This window comes from Leopardus geoffroyi, chromosome B1 (assembly GCF_018350155.1).
Source record: "Leopardus geoffroyi isolate Oge1 chromosome B1, O.geoffroyi_Oge1_pat1.0, whole genome shotgun sequence".
In the NCBI taxonomy this organism is placed as follows: domain Eukaryota; kingdom Metazoa; phylum Chordata; class Mammalia; order Carnivora; family Felidae; genus Leopardus; species Leopardus geoffroyi.
The window spans coordinates 127,146,036-127,162,341 of NC_059327.1; the positions used below are offsets into that span (position 1 = coordinate 127,146,036).

The 16,306-nt window shown below is 37.4% G+C and overlaps 1 long non-coding RNA gene across 3 annotated transcripts in view; it reads left to right on the top strand.

Moving 5' to 3' along the window:
* Positions 1-16,306, top strand: part of LOC123595279 — a 194,736-nt gene that overhangs the window by 145,726 nt on the left and 32,704 nt on the right. The window contains exon 6 of one of the 3 annotated variants that reach the window (XR_006711110.1): positions 14,419-14,484. The exons of the other annotated variants lie outside the window; for them this stretch is intronic. This is a non-coding gene — a long non-coding RNA (uncharacterized LOC123595279). Of the gene's footprint in view, positions 1-14,418; positions 14,485-16,306 lie in introns of those variants that run through there. 3 annotated transcript variants of the gene reach the window in all.

The window sequence follows — 16,306 nt, forward strand, 5'->3', positions numbered from 1 at the left end:
AATTTTATATTTAGAGTTTCAAGAAGGTACTGAAGGAATTTGAGTTCAGGAGTGACATGATTGAAATTGAACGGTCTAAAAATTAGTCTCCATCAGAGGGAGTAATAGATGGAAGGAGGTGGGAATTGGGGAGGTGAGAGGGAAGATAAGGGGGCTGAATCTGGGCTATGCAATGATTAGACTAAGAAATGAAGTAAGGAGATAGTAGTAGAAATGGAGAATGGTATACAGATTTGAGTGATTAAGGAGGTAGAAAAATATGGGATGATTGGGATGATTGATAAGTGATTTAAAAGAGTCCAGGATGGCTACTAAGAGTTTTGCTTGAACAAGCGTGTCATGGTGCCAGTAATTAAAGAGGTTTTAGGGAAAAGATAGTTGAATTTGGGACATATTGACAAATTGAGTCAGAGGGGCACCTGGGTGGCTCAGTGGGTTAAGCGTCTGACTCCTGGTTTGGGCTCAGATCATGATCTCACGGTCGGTGAATTTGAGCCCTCAGTCGGGTTCCAGGCTGACAACGCAGAGCCTGCTTGGAATTCTCTCTCTCTCCCTCTCTCTCTGCCGCTCCCCTGGTCATTCTCCCTTCCAAAATAAATAAATAAACTTAAGCAAACAAACAAACAAACAAACAGAGTGTGAGATGCTCATAGGACATCCAGGAGATGTGTAGCAGGCAGTGGAATGTGTGAATCTACAGTTGAACCATCCAATAGCAATATAATGCAAATCGTGTATATAATTTAAATTTTTCTAATAGTCAGTAGGGATATTTATGTATAGATTTTGTGTCGATATATTTTCATTCCTATGGGATAAAAGCCCAGGAGAGTAATTTCTGGGTAACCATATATTTGGTTTTTAAAGACATTGCCAAACTGTTTTCTAGAGTGGCTGCGCCATTTTGCCTTGCCATCAGCAACATACGAGAGTTTCAATTAATCAGCATCATTGCCTACACTGGGTATGGTCACTTTAAAAGAAAATTTTTTTTTTAACTATTTATTTTTGAGAGACAGAGCGCAAGCAGGGGCGGGGGGTGGGCAGAGAGAGAGAGGGAGACACAATCTGAAGCAGGCTCCAGGCTCTGAGCTGTCAGCACAGAGCCCTATGAGGGGCTTGAACCCATGAACTGCAGGATCACGACCTGAGCCAAAGTCGGATACTTAACCGACTGAGCCACCCAGGCACTCCTTGTTTTGTTTTTTAAGCCATTCTGTTGTGTGTGTAGTGATATCTTATTACAGATTTAATTTACATTCCCTTAACGACTAATGATGTTGAGTGTCTTCTTGTGTGCCTAGTTGCCAACATGCAACTTCTTTGGCCAAATGTTCATTCACATTTTTGGCATACTTTGGGGGTGCGGGATTTTGTGTTTTTATTCTTCAGTTTTGAGAATTTTATAAATTCTGGATACGAATCCTTTGTTATATATGTGATTTGCAAATATTTTTTGCCAGTTTGTAGATTGTCTTTTCATTGTTCAACTAGTCTTTCACGGGGTTAAAGTTTTACATTTTGATGAGGTCTCTTAATTTAGTCTTTTATGGATTGTGCCTTTGGTGTAATATATAATAACTCTTTACCTAATTTTAGGTCATGAGGATTGTCTCCTGTGTTTCTGCTAAATTTTATAGTTTTATGTTTTACACAAATTTCTATTTGTGATGTATGTTTTACATTTAGATGTAGATCTAAGCTAATTTTTGAGGTTTAGATTGAGGTTCATTTTCTGCATGTGTATGTTCAATGGTTTAAACACCATTTTTTGGAGAGCACCTGGGTAGCTCAGTTGGTTAAGCTTCCAACTTCAGCTTAGGCCGTGATCTCCCGGTTTTTGGGTTTGAGCCCTGCATTGGGCTCTGTGCTGACAGCTCAGAGCCTGGAGCCTGCTTCAGATTCTGTGTCTCCCTCTCTCTCTGTCCCTCTCCTGCTTGCACTCTGTCTCTCTCTCGCTCAAAAACAATAAACATTTAAAAAAAAATAATAAACACCATTTTTTAAGGATTTGCCATGTTATCTTCTTTTTTTTTTTTTTTACATATTTTTGTTTAAATTCTAGTTAATTAACATATGATGTAATATTGACTTCAGGAGTAGGATTTAATGATTCCTCACTTAAATAAAACACCCTGTATTCATCCTAACAAGTGCCCATTTAGCCCATCTCCCACCCACCTCCCTCCATCAACCCTCAGTTTGTTCTCTATCATTGAGTCTCTTATGGTTTGCCTTCCCTTCTCTCTTTTTTCCCCCCTTTCCATATGTTCATCTGTTTTGTTTCTTAAGTTGCACATATGAGTGAAAACATATGGCATTTGCCTTTCTCTGACTTATTTTGCTTAGCATAATACATTTTAACTCCATCCATGACATTACAAATGGCCAAGATTTCATTCTTTTTGATGGCTGAGTAGTATTCCATTGTATATATATGTACTGCATCTTCTTTATCCATTCACTAGTCAATGGACATTTGGGCTCTTTCCATAGTCTGACTATTGTTCAAAATGTTGCTGTAAACATCAGGGTGTGTGTACCCCTTCAAATCTGTATTTTATATCCTTTGGGTAAATAACCAGGTAGTGCACTTATTTTTAACTTTTTGAGGAACCTCCAGAGTGGCTGTGCCAGTTTGCATTCCCACCAACAATGTAAGAGGATTCCCCTTTCTATGCATCCTTCCCAACATCTTCAATGCCATTTTTTGAAAATACTATTCTATTCCATGATTTGCCTTTGTATTGTAAAAAAAAGTTAAGTATATTTGATGTTTTTCTCTTTCTGGACTCTCTCTCTATTTTTAAAGTTTATTTTGAGAGAGGGAGAGAGAGTACATGGGAGAGCTGGGGAGTGGCAGAGAGAGAGAGACAAGGAGGCTCTGTGCTGCCAGCATGACAGTGAGGCTCAGTCTCACGAACCTTGAGATCATGACCTGAACCAAAACCAGGAGTCAGATGCTTAACCCATTGAGCCACCCAGGGGTCCCTGGACTCTATATTTTCTATGTTTTTCTTCAGTTTTATTTATTTAGGTAATCCCTACACCCCACACGAGGCTATAACTCATGACCCAGAGATCAAGAGTTCTATTGAAAATGTCTATCATTTCACCAATACCATACTTCCCTGATAACTGTAGCTTCATAGTAAGTGTTAAAATTGGATGGTGTGATTCTTCCAAATATATTCTTAAAAAAATTATTTAGATTTTTCTGGGTGCTTGTTATTAACATTTGGCTTTTCAATATTTACAAAAGTCCTTATGGGTTATTGACTAGAATTCTGTTAAACATATATGTCAATTAAGGGAGAACATCTAAATCGATGTCTCACATATATATTGAATCTTCCAATCCATAAACAGGATATGTCTCTTTATTTGTTTTGGCCTTTGATTTTTTCTGTAGCATTTGTAGTTTTCATCATATGGATCCTAATTATGCTTTATTAGGTTTATGCTTAAGTATTTTTTTTTTTTGAAGATACCATGAATGGTATTTTTTTTTTATTTAGTTTTTAATTATTCATTGCTGGTACATAGAAATAAGACTGATTTATTTAATTAAATAGTTCATTTTAATATAATTGTAGATTCACATGCAACAGTAGGAAATAATACATGTATCCTTATTTAGTTTCATTGTGTATGGATATACCACATATTTATCCATTCATCTGTTGACAAACATTTGGATTAGTTCCACTTCTTTACTATGGTGAACAATACTGCTAATTACTATTTGTTTACAAGATTTGTGGGAACATATATTTTTATTTTTCCTGGGTATATACCTAGGATTGAAATTGCTGAGTCACATGGCAACTATGTATTTCACTTCTGAAAAACTGCCAAACTCTTTTCCACAGGCAGCTAAGGCATTTTACATTCCTGTGAACAGAGTGCAAGTGTTCTAATTTCCTCATATCCATACCAACACTTGTTATTTTCTGCCTTTTGATTCCAGTCATCCATCCTAGTGGGTGTGAAGTAGTATCTTATTGTGGCTTTGATTTAAATTTCCCTAATGATTAATGATGTTGAACATTTGTCCTGTACTTGTTGCCATTTATATGTATTCTTTGAAGAAATTTCCTCCAAGTCCTTTGCCTATTTTTTCATTGAGTTGTTTGTCTTTTTGTTGTTGAGTTGTAACATATTTACATCTTCTGGATATTAAGTCTTTATTAGGTATATAATTTACAAATATTTTTTGTACATTGTCTTTTCACTTTATTTTTATTTTTTTATTTTTTTTTTTTAAACGTTTATTTATTTTTGGGACAGAGAGAGACAGAGCATGAACGGGGGAGGGGGCAGAGAGAGAGGGAGACACAGAATTGGAAACAGGCTCCAGGCTCTGAGCCATCAGCCCAGAGCCTGACGCGGGGCTCAAACTCACTGACCGCGAGATCGTGACCTGGCTGAAGTCGGACGCCTAACCGACTGCGCCACCCAGGCGCCCCTTCACTTTATTGATAATATCCTTTGTTGCACAAAAGTTTTTTTTTTTTATTTTGATGAAGTCCAGTTTATCTCTTTTTTCTTTTGTTGCTCATGCTTTTGGTGTTAAATCTAAGAATTTATATTCATTGCTAAATCTGAATTCATAAAGACTTACTCCTATTAAAAGATTTGCTCCTTTTATTTTTTTTATTTTAAGTTTATTTATTTATTTTTGAGAGACAGAGAGAGAGAGAGAGAGAGCATGTGCAAGAGCAGGGGAGGGGCAGAGAGAGAGGGGGAGAGAAAGAAATCCTAAGCAGGCTCTGCACTGTCAGTGCAGAGCCCCATGAGGGCTTGAACTCACGAACTGTGAGATCATGACCTGAGCTGAAATCAAGAGTCAGACCCTTAATCAAGAGCCATCTAGGTACCCCAACATTTACTCATTTTAAAAGAAACTTCTAGTTTCATTGTTCATTTTGAGCTAATTTTTTGCATATGGAGTGAGATTCAAGTCCAGTTTCATTCTTTTCCATGTAGTTAGCCAATTATCCCAGCACAATTTGTTAAAGAGACTATTCTCTCCCCTTTGAATGGTCTTGTCAAAAATCTGGACACTCAATTCTTATATTTCTTTACGAATTTGAGGATCACCTTTTTCATTTCTTAAAAAAAAAAGCCATTGGGATTTTAACAGATTTTACTGAATCTATAGATCAATTTGGGCAGTATTGCTGTATCAAAAAAAATGTTAAGTATTCCAATCTACAGACACAGACGTCTTCCATATATTTATGTTTTTAAAAATTACTTTCAATAATATTTTTGTTGGTTTAGTGTACAGGACTTGTGCTCCCCTTCTAGTCTCTTGTTTAAGTTTATTCCTAAGTATTATATTTGTTTTGATATTTCTGCAAATGGAATTATTTTCTTAATTTCATTTTTGGATTGTTCATGGCTAGTGATGGAAACATAACTGATTTATGTGTCTTGAATCCTACAACTTTGCTGACCTGGCTTCTGAGCTCTAATAATTGTTCTGTAGATTTTTTTCTTTCTTAAAAATTCCCAGGATAGTTAACATACCGTGTTGCTTTCAGGTGTACAATATAGTGATTCAACAATTCCATATGGCATTACTCAGTGCTCATCATGAGAAGTGTACTTTTAATCCCCCTTGCCTATTTCACCCATCTTCCAACCCACCATCTATTTTGCAGATTTATTTATTTATTTATTTAATTTATTTATTTTTTAAATATGAAATTTATGGTCAAATTGGTTTCCATACAACACCCAGTGCTTATCCCAACAGTTGCCCTCCTCAATGCCCATCACCCACTTTTCCCTCCCTCCCACCACCCCATCAACCCTCAGTTTATTCTCAGTTTTTAAGAGTCTCTTATGGTTTGGCTCCCTCCCTCTCTAACTTTTTTTCTCCTTCCCCTCCCCCATGGTCTTCTGTTAAGTTTCTCAGGATCCACATAAGAGTGAAAACATATGGTAGCTCTCTTTCCCCTTATGACTTATTTCACTTAGCGTAACACTCTCCAGTTCCATTGTAGAATTTTTTAAATGATTGTCTATATGTAAGATCCTGTCATCTTTGAATGAAAATAGATGTCTTTTTTAAAATTGCCTAATTGTTCTGGCTAAAACCTGTCATAAAATGTTTACTGGAAATAGTGAGAATGGATATCCATTTCTTGTTCCTGATAAAGGGAGAAGATATCCAATCTTTCACCATTAGGTATAATGATAGTTGTATAATGATAGATGAACTTTATAAGGTTGAGAAATTTCCTTTTAATTTCTGTTTGTGAGTTTTTGTAATCCATAATGAAAAGAATTTTGCCAGATGCTTTTACTACATCTATTGAGATGATCGTGTGCTTTTATTTCTTTATTCTACTAATATGGTGTATTATGTTAACTGATTTTCACATGTTAAACCAACTTTGTATTCCTGAGCTACATCCCACTTCTCCTGGTGTGTAATCTTCTTAATGTGCTATTGGCTTCAGTTTGTTAGTATTTTGTTGATGATTTTTGGCTCTATATGCATAAGGGATGTGATCTATAGTTTTCTTATGATGTCTTGGGAGTCAGAATAATACAGTCCTAATATAATGAACTAGAAAGGGTTTTTCCTCCTCTACTACATTGTGGATGAGTTTAAGAAGGATTGGTATTAATTCTTCTTTAAATGTTTGATAAAGTTTACCAGTAAGCCATCTGTTCCTGGGCTTTTTTTTTATTGGAAATTTTTTGATTAATGATTTAATCTCTTTGCTCATAATAGGTCTTTTTATATTTTCTATTTGTTTTGTATGTTTTTAAGAATTTGTTCATTCATCTAGATTATCTAATTTATTAGCATAGAATCATTCATTGTATTTATTTTCTTAAATTAAAAAAATTTTTATGTTTATTCATTTTTGAGAGACAGATAGAGACAGAGCATGAGTGGGGGAGGGGCAGAGAGAGAGGGAGACACAAAATCCAAAGCAAGCTCCAGGCTCTGAACTGTCAGCACAGAGCCCAACACAGGGATTGAACTCACGAACTGTGAGAACATGACCTGAGGTAAAGTTGGATGCTTAACTGAATGAGCCACCCAGGCGCCTCTCATTGTGTTTATTTTCAATTCTTTTTATTTCTGTAAGTTCAGTAGTAATGTCCTCACTTTCATTCCTAATTTTAATTTGAATCTTATCTCTTCATTTTTATTGGTCTAGCCGAAGGTTTGTCAATTTTGTTAAGGTATTCAAAGAGCCAACTTTTAGTTTCATTGATTTTCTACATTATTTTTCTGTTCTCTATTCATGAAGGAAATGGTTCCATAGTGTTTCTTGTAATATCTTTTTTTGGTTCTTGTATCAGGTAGTTCTGGGCTCATTAAATCAGTTAGGAGAGAGAGGCAAACCAAGAAATAGACTCTTAACTATAGAGAACAAACTGATGGTTACTAGAAGGGAGCTGGGTGTGGGGAATGGGCTAAATTGGTGGGGATTAAGGAGGGCACTTGTGATGAGCTCCAGATGATGTGATGTATGGAAATGTTGAATCACTATATTGTAGACCTGAAACTAATATTACACAGTATGCTAACCAACTGGAATTTAAATTAAAAAATCAGGAAATGGTACCCCTTTTATTTTTGATAAGAGTCTGTAATGTGGACAGTTGTATACCCAGTATATCTCAAAGCCTTTGGTATTCAGCTTAAGATCAGATCCATACATGTGCAGTTCAAGATAAAGTCTAGGAGTTCATGCAAAAATCTATTGGGTTACTCTCCTGACTTCCTTCTCCTTATCCAGCTCCACAACACATTCAGTTTCTAGAGCTCACTTCTCTTGGTCACTTTGTAAAAACACTGGGTTTTAGTTATGTGTACCACTGCATATTTCCACACCTATGTCTGCTCCCATGGCCAAGGGAGAGAATGAGAAAAAAAATGCCAGAGCATTTCCCCCACTCTTTTACCAGTGGAGATGCCCTTTTTATTTCCTTGGACCAGAAACTGATATCTTCTCTTGAAATTCTATTTGCCCCCAGTGTGCAGTTCTTTTTTTTCCCCCCAGTTTTATTTATTTGAGTAATCTCTATACCCCATGTGGGGCTCTAACTCACAACCCAGAGATCAAGAGTTGAATATTCTTCTGACTCAGCCAGCCAGGCACCTGGCCCCTCAGTGTGCAGTTCTAAGTTTCTGGCTACATATCCAAGACAGGAGATACCAGAGGAAAAAAGAAGTAGAAAACTCATCTCTAGTTCAGTGGTACTTTGAATTCTGATTTCTTCGGCTGCTCATTCATCTGTCCAAGGTTATTAGTTGCTTGAGTAAGCTTACATCACCTAGAATGGAACCAGACTCCTTTTCACTTATTTTAATTATTTTGTTTCTGATAATTCTTTACAGTGGTAGTGATGAAGAGGATGGCTGCAGGTTAGAGAGAAGCAGATGTGGGAAGGGGAAATAAAGAACATTTGCTCCCTTTTCTTCCTATTCCAAATTCCACTGACTTTTATTCTACATTTAAAAGAGGCCCTTGCAAAGCCAGCATGTATATAAGACAATCTAATTTACGTTTTAGAAATATTTTTTTCTTTTGTTGTATTGAGAAGGTATAGCTAGGGGAAGGAAAACCAAGAGTGAAAGAAGGTGAGATCTTTCCTGGTTCTTGTTTGAAAGAGAAGTTACATTTGGGTATAAGATTATTTTGGTCTCTATTTTGACCCTATCATTCTGACCCTAAGAATGTTTGACTGTATTTAGTCAAAAACAAAGACATAAATAAATTTGCAATGTAAGTAGTTTCTGAAGCAAACTCAAATAAGCCAAATTAATTACTTTATCATTTTTTTAAAAATGGAGATGCTAAATGTGTCCTCCATTTACATTTCAACTTTATTATGCTGAAATTATTTCATAGACATGAATCTTTTCCTTATAAAGTATACAGGAAAGGTTTGTTTCTTCTTTTTAGGTTCTGATATCATTTTTTTTTTTAAAAGTAGGCTTCATGCCCAGCACAGAGCCCAATATGGGGCTTGAACTCATGCCTGTGAAATCATGACCTGAGTTGTGATCAAGAGTTGGGTGCTTAACTGACTGAGCCACCCAGGCACCCCTGATAGCAATTTTTTGAGAACCATTTTGTTAAGAATTAAGTTGGAGCAGAGGACTAGCTAATCTAATTATTTCCCTATGATTTTTAAAATTTGGTATGATTTATACTATTTGTTTTAGATAGTATAGTACTTACATTATGGTGAAACTTGCCATTTTAACTACTTTAAAGGTACAACTTAATGAAATTTAGTACATTAACAATGTTGTGGACCATTACAAACTATATCAGTTATTTTAGGGGCCTGGGTGGCTCAGTCAGCTCGGAGTCTGACTCTTGATTTTCGCTCAGGTCATGTTCTCACAGTGTGAGACCAAGCCCCACATTGGGCTTCTTGCTGGACATGCAAACTGCTTGGGATTCCTTGTCTTCCTCTGCCTCTGCCCCTCTCTTGCTTTGTGCATGCACTGTCTCACTTTTTCTCTCTCTCACAAGAAAAAAAAGATATCAATTTTAGTAATAAACTTTCTCTATTCAATACTTTTTTACCAAATTAAATTGTTTAAGATTTATAGATCAAATTTTTCTTTTGTACAGATTAATCATTATTAGTTTAACTCTGTGTTTATTGTCATTATTATCTAGAGTGTAGTATTTTAAAATTAATAAAAGAGAGTTTATGGTTATTTTGTAAGTAACCCATGAAAAATTGTGAGCCAGTTGCTCTGGATTGTTTTCACTTTTTCTATTTCTGGTATCTGGCCTATTACAGTGTTATACTAATTCTTTACTAGTGATGATTGAATGCAGAGACTACTAAGGTGGCCATGATCTTAAGGAAGCATATAGCAGATACTGGGGCTAAGATAGTAAGATTAAAATATCTTTGGGGCGCCTGGGTGGCTCAGTCGGATGGGCGTCCGACTTCAACTCAGGTCACGGTCTGGCGGTCCGTGAGTTTGAGCCCCGCGTTAGGCTCTGGGCTGATGGCTTAGAGCCTGGAGCCTGCTTCCGATTCTGTGTCTCCCCCTCTCTCTGCCCCTCCCCTGTTCATGCTCTGTCTCTCTCTGTCTCAAAAATAAATAAACGTTAAAAAAAAATTAAAAAAAAATATCTTTGAAGTCAATGACATAGACTAAAACTCTAAGGGAAATGATGGCTTTAAAACATTTTGGTTTTGGTTTCAGCACCATGTTGGTAAGATATTATCAATCTTGGGGTTTATTTCCTGTGAAAACTAGCATTTTGTAGTTTTGGAGTCTAGCTGCAAACTGCAGTAGCTCTGGAGAATTTATAGTAGTTGGAGTAAAGATAACAGAAAGATTATCAAGTACTGAGTCTTAACTTTTATTGTTTTGTAAATTATTGCATACACAATTTTGTATTTTTTAAAAATTTTCTTTCTTCCTTTCTTTCTTTCTTTCTTTCTTTCTTTCTTTCTTTCTCTCTTTCCTCTTATTTATTTTTTAAATTTACATCCAGGTTAGTTAGCATATTGCAACAGTGATTTCAGGAGTAGATTTCTTAATGTTCCTTACCCATTTAGCCCACCCCCCCCACACCCCCTCCAGTAACCCTCTGTTTGTTCTCCATATTTAAGAGTCTCTTATGTTTTGTCCCCTCCCTGTTTTTATGTTATTTATGCTTCTCTTCCCTTACGTTCATCTGTTTTGTCTCTTAAAATCCTCATATGAATGAAGTCATATGATATTTGTCTTTCTCTGACTAATGTCACTTAGCATAATACCCTCTAGTTTCATCTACATAGTTGCAAATGACAAGATTTCATTCTTTTTGATTGCCGAGTAATACTCCATTGTGTGTGTGTGTGTGTGTGTGTGTGTGTGTGTGTGTGTATGTACACACATATATACATATATGTATATACATATATGTATAATATATATATATATATCACATCTTCTATATCCACTCCATCCATCAATATAAATATTGGGGTGCATGTGCCCCTTCAAAACAGCATTCCTGTATCCCTTAGATAAAGACCTAGTAGTGCAATTTCTGGTAGTTCTATTTTTATTTTTTTGAGGAACCTCCATACTGTTTTCTAGAGTGGCTGCACCAGTTTGCATTCCCACCAGCAGTACAAAAGAGATCCTCTTTCTCTGCATCCCTGCCAAATTTGTTGTTGCCTGAGTTGTTAATGTAGCCATTCTGACAGATGTGAGGTGGTATCTCATTGTGATTTTGATTTGTATTTCTCTGATGATGAGTGATGTTGAGCATTGTTTCATGTGTCAGCTGGCCATCTGGATGTCTTCTTTGGAGAAGTGCCTATTCATGTCTTTTGCCCATTTCTTCACTGGATTATTTGTTTTTCAGGTGTTGAGTTTTATAAGTTCTTTATAGATTTTTGGATACTAACCCTTTATCTGATGTGTCATTTGAAATATCTTCTCCCATTCCGTCAGTTGCCTTTTAGTTTTGCTGATTGTTTCCTTCACTGTGCAGAAGCTTTTTATTTTGATGAGGTCCCAGTAGTTCATTTTTGCTTTTGTTTCCCTTGCCTCTGGAGACGTGTTGAGTAAGAAGTTGCTGTGGCCATGTATTTTAATATATATAAAACAATGGTGTACATATTTATTTTAATTAAAAAAAATAAGTTTTACAATGTATGTTTTTATTGCAGTGCATCTTCTTGGGAATCCTGAAGTAAAGTCTTATGTCACAACCCAAACACTGTATTTCAGGCCTCAATCCTAAAACAGAAAGGACAACATTATCCAATAATCTTGATATTTAATATTTATGTTTTATTCAGCCATAAAAACTGAGAACCAATGTTTGTTTACTCATTCAACAAATAATTCTGATTATCTTTTGTTTGTAAAGATATCTGCTTAAAATAAGTTGAACAGGAGGGTGAATGAGACAGTATTCAAGATCTATGTTGTCAAAACGCTCATATTTTGAAGGGAAGAAGACGGACAGTAAATTAAAGCTAAAATTTTAGGTAATAGTAAATTCTATAGGAGAAATAAAACAATCATTTGATAATAGTGGCTGGAGAGGATATTCACATTAGATTAGGTGTCTAGAGATGACATTTCTTGATATAGAGCTGAAACCTGGAAAGAATGCTGGGAAGAAGGAAAGCAACTTCAAAAGCTTTGAATTGGGAAGAGGTTTGGTGAACTTGAGGAATACAAAGAAGGCCAGCTTGTAGAGCTGGATCATAGAGAGAAATAGGAAGAGTGCGATGTGATGAGGTAGGAGAAATAGACTGGTAGAGATCATAAGAGGCCATTTAGGCAAGAAAAAGATATTTGTGAATGGTTCTAAATGCAAAGGGAAGTCACTGGTGAGTTTCAAGGGACTTACCATTATCTGTTTTACATTGTAGAAAGATTGCTCTATAGGGAACAGAGTTTAGGGGTTCTAGAGAAAAAAGAAAGGGCTACTGTAGTACTATCAGCAAAAGATGACAATGACATAAGCACAGGTGGTAACAGCAGAGCTGGAGAGAAGGGACAGATAAAGAGGGTCTTTTTGAGGAAAGTAAAGCTGGCCAGTTGAAGAAGTATGTGTTTAGGTGATCTAGAATGGATAAAGGATAGAAGGAAGTCAAGGATGTCTTAGAGGAATTTTGCTTGAACAAATGGTTGGAAGAGATGCCCGTAAATCTAGGCATCTCTTGATAAGTTTGTTGTGAAGGGATCAGAAAAATGAAGTAATAATTGGAAGGTAATGTAAGTTCAAAGGAGGTGTTGTTGGTTGTTTTTTTTTTTTTTTTTTTTTTGAGGGCAAAACAAAGACTAAGTACTTTATTTTATTTTATTTAAAAAAAATTTTTTTTAACGTTTATTCATTTTTGAGACAGAGAGAGAGCATGAATGGAGGAAGGTCAGAGAGAGGGAGACACAGAATCTGAAACAGACTTCAGGCTCTGAGCTGTCAGCACAGAGCCTGACGTGGGGCTCGAACTCACAGACCGCGAGATCGTGACCTGAGCTGAAGTCGGATGCCCAACCGACCGAGCCACCCAGGCACCCCATTACTTTATTTTTTTAAATTTTATTTTTATTTTTATTTTTTAAAATTTACATCCAAATTACTTAGCATATAGTGCCACAATGATTTCAGGAGTAGATTCCGTAATGCCCCTTACCCATTTAGCCCATGCACCCTCCCACAACCCCTCCAGTAACCCTCAGTTTGTTCTCCATATTTATGAGTTTCTTATGTTTTGTCCCCCTCCCTGTTTTTATATTATTTTTGTTTCCCTTCCCTTATGTTCATCTGTTTTGTCTCTTAAAGTCCTCATATGAGTGAAGTCATATGATATTTGTCTTTCCATGACTGACTAATTTCACTTAGCATAATACCCTCCAGTTCTATCCACATAGTTGCAAATGGCAAGATTTCATTCTTTTTGATTGCTGAGTAATACTCCATTGTGTGTGTGTGTGTGTGTGTGTGTGTGTGTGTATATATATATATATATATATATATACCACATCTTCTTTATCCATTCATCCATCGATGGACATTTGGGCTCTTTCCATACTTTGGCTATTATTGATAGTGCTGCTATAAACATGGGGGTGCATGTGTCCCTTCGAAACAGCACACCTGTATCCCTTGGATAAAGGCCTAGTAGTGCAATTGCTGAGTAGTAGGGTAGTTCCATTTTTAGTTTTTTGAGGACCCTCCAGACTGTTTTCCAGAGTGGCTGCACCAGCTTGTATTCTCGAGGAGGTGTTGTTTTTTAATGGTATATTTGTACGCTTGTTGGATTATCCAGTAGAGAGAAAGAGTCTAGTGACTTATGGAGAATCACAGGGTAATTGCCAGCTTGAATTTCTTGAATATGGGAAGAGGGGATGAAATCCAGAAAGTAAGGGGAGGGGCTGGCATTTTAAGCATTAGGGAACTTTTTTTTCCTCCATTGAATTAGAGGAAGGCAGAGAATGAGAGTGTAGATGTAGATAAGTTAATAAAGTTGGTGTTAGGAAGTTGAGGGAGTTCCCATCTGATTGCTACTGTTTTCTCAGGGAAGAATGAAATGAGTTCATGAGCTGTGGAGGGGAGGGGGGCTTGCAGAGAAAGAAGATCTGAAATTTGCCTCAAATGGGAAATGCAGTAGGATTCCTGGGCACTGGTGAGTGCTCTTCATAAATTTAGAGAAAGACCCATCTGCATGACTGTTGATTTTCTCCAAGAACATTCAGCCACAGAGGTGCAAAGAAGGTGGGCAAATTGAATTTACCCAGCATTGGGGTGTAATTAAATGGGAAAGAGGGAGAGGGACAAAAAAAGAGTTAAAGGCAAATTGATGGTCACAGTCATCCATGGAATGTAGCCTGGGAGAGGTAAGAAATGAGGATGTGAGATGATGGAAATGGAAAACCCTTTGCTTTTCCCCACTCAGTTGAATAATCGCTGGCACTGGAGACGGAAAAGCAGAACAGCAGGGAAGGGAGGCATGCCTAAAAGGTGGGAGCTTGACACTGAGATGTTTTTTGCTGTGGTATATTTATTAGTGATGTCAAGGTCAGAGTGACAGCACTGGACACGATGAATGGGTTTCAACAGAGGAAAACACTGGTGAGAAGATCTAAGAACTGAGAAGGTAAAGGATTAAGAAAGCCAGTGCTTTCCATAAAATGCCCCCCAGTGAAAAAATACTCTGGGCAGTTCTGTCCAAAACTGAAACAGTCACTCTGGCCACACAACCAAATGATCTCTTCTCCCCTCATTTACCCCAATGATTTTGATCATTGAACTCAATGTTGGCGGCTTTATCTGGGCTTGGAGCAGTGCTGTTTGAAGTGTGTGCACCTAGTGTGCTCAGAGCATGTTGCTTCCTTATAACCAGTCCCTCAAGTCAGCATTCCCAGGGAAAAGTTTACCAGGTATAGCCCTCAAGACCTAACCACAACAGAGTTAATTTTAAAATTTCAAACCCCAGCACAAGATGTGCTGTATAAAAATAAGGAATTGGGTGCTGATCTCCAGCTTTTCTCTAGGAGAATTACTTAAGTATTTAACTTAACACATTCTCATTTGAGTAACTGCCAGGCTATGGTAGGTTGTAGCAAGGGGTATTTATTACAGCATGCCTTGAATAGTACTGGAAAAGAAGGCTTTGTCAGCATTACAGTATGTGAAGGTCAGTAAAGTTATCTGACATTTTTGAAAACTCTTGAGATTCTTTGTTCTGTCTCCCAGTGTAATGCAGAAAAATAAAACAATATTAGAATCTGGGGAGTTAGAATATTATGTATTCAGTGACAGTTGTTGGAAAAATATAAATATTGCTCCCCTGTTTACCAGTAAGGGTACATCATTTCACAGTGCTTTATCCTAACAGGAAAGATTGCAGGCATGGAGGGAACAGCACATGTTTATGGCAGGCCCACCGTGGGCTGGGCATGAACAAAGCTAAAGACCCTGCCCCTGGGGCTGTACATTTTGGTGGGAGAAGGCAGACAATACAAAATACATATTCAGTATGTTACAGTGGGTAGTTGCTATGAGAAAAGGAAGGAGAGTAAGGAGAAAAGGTGTGAGGTGGGGAGGGGGTGGTGTCTTTTCCCTAGGGTCTTCTGGGTAGGCCCCTGATCAGGGGCATTTGAGAAGAGACGTGAAGGAAGTGAGAGAGAATACTGGCTCTAGATGGGACCTCAGGAGCTAGCATTTTCATGTCCACATCTACCAGCTTCTGCCTGGGCTTCTCGCCTTTCTTCAAACGTGCCCCGCTGTCCCACCTAGAACTTTTCAGCTTGGCTCCCAGAGCTCTGCCTGGCTCTTGCTGACCTGCAGCAACTCCAAATCCTGTAGGGAGTCATTCCTGACTCTCTGTACCAGGAGTGAAATGGAATTCTCCCCACTTTGCCCCTCTTTTGTACCCCTATAGAGTTCTATTATGACACTTATAAAGTGCTATTAGTTTTTGTGTTTACGTACCTTTCCTCTAATGCTAGGCAGCAGGGCCCTTGAGAGTAGGCATTGCATCCTATTCATCCTCAGTGCTCATCACGGCGTCTGACGTACTACAGGTGCCACAATTGTGTGTGTTGGAAAAAATGATATTTAAAGAATACAAAGGAATGAGCTATCAAACCATGAAAAGACCCGGAAGAATCTTAAATGCATACTGTTTAGAGGAAGAAACCAGTCTGAAAAGGCTACCTGCTATATGATTCCAGCTATATAGTACTTTGGAAAAGACAAACTACAGAGACGGTGAAAATCTCTGTGGTTGCTGGGGACTGGGTGCGGTCAGGGGAAGAAGGGGAGGAATGAATCAGTAGGTG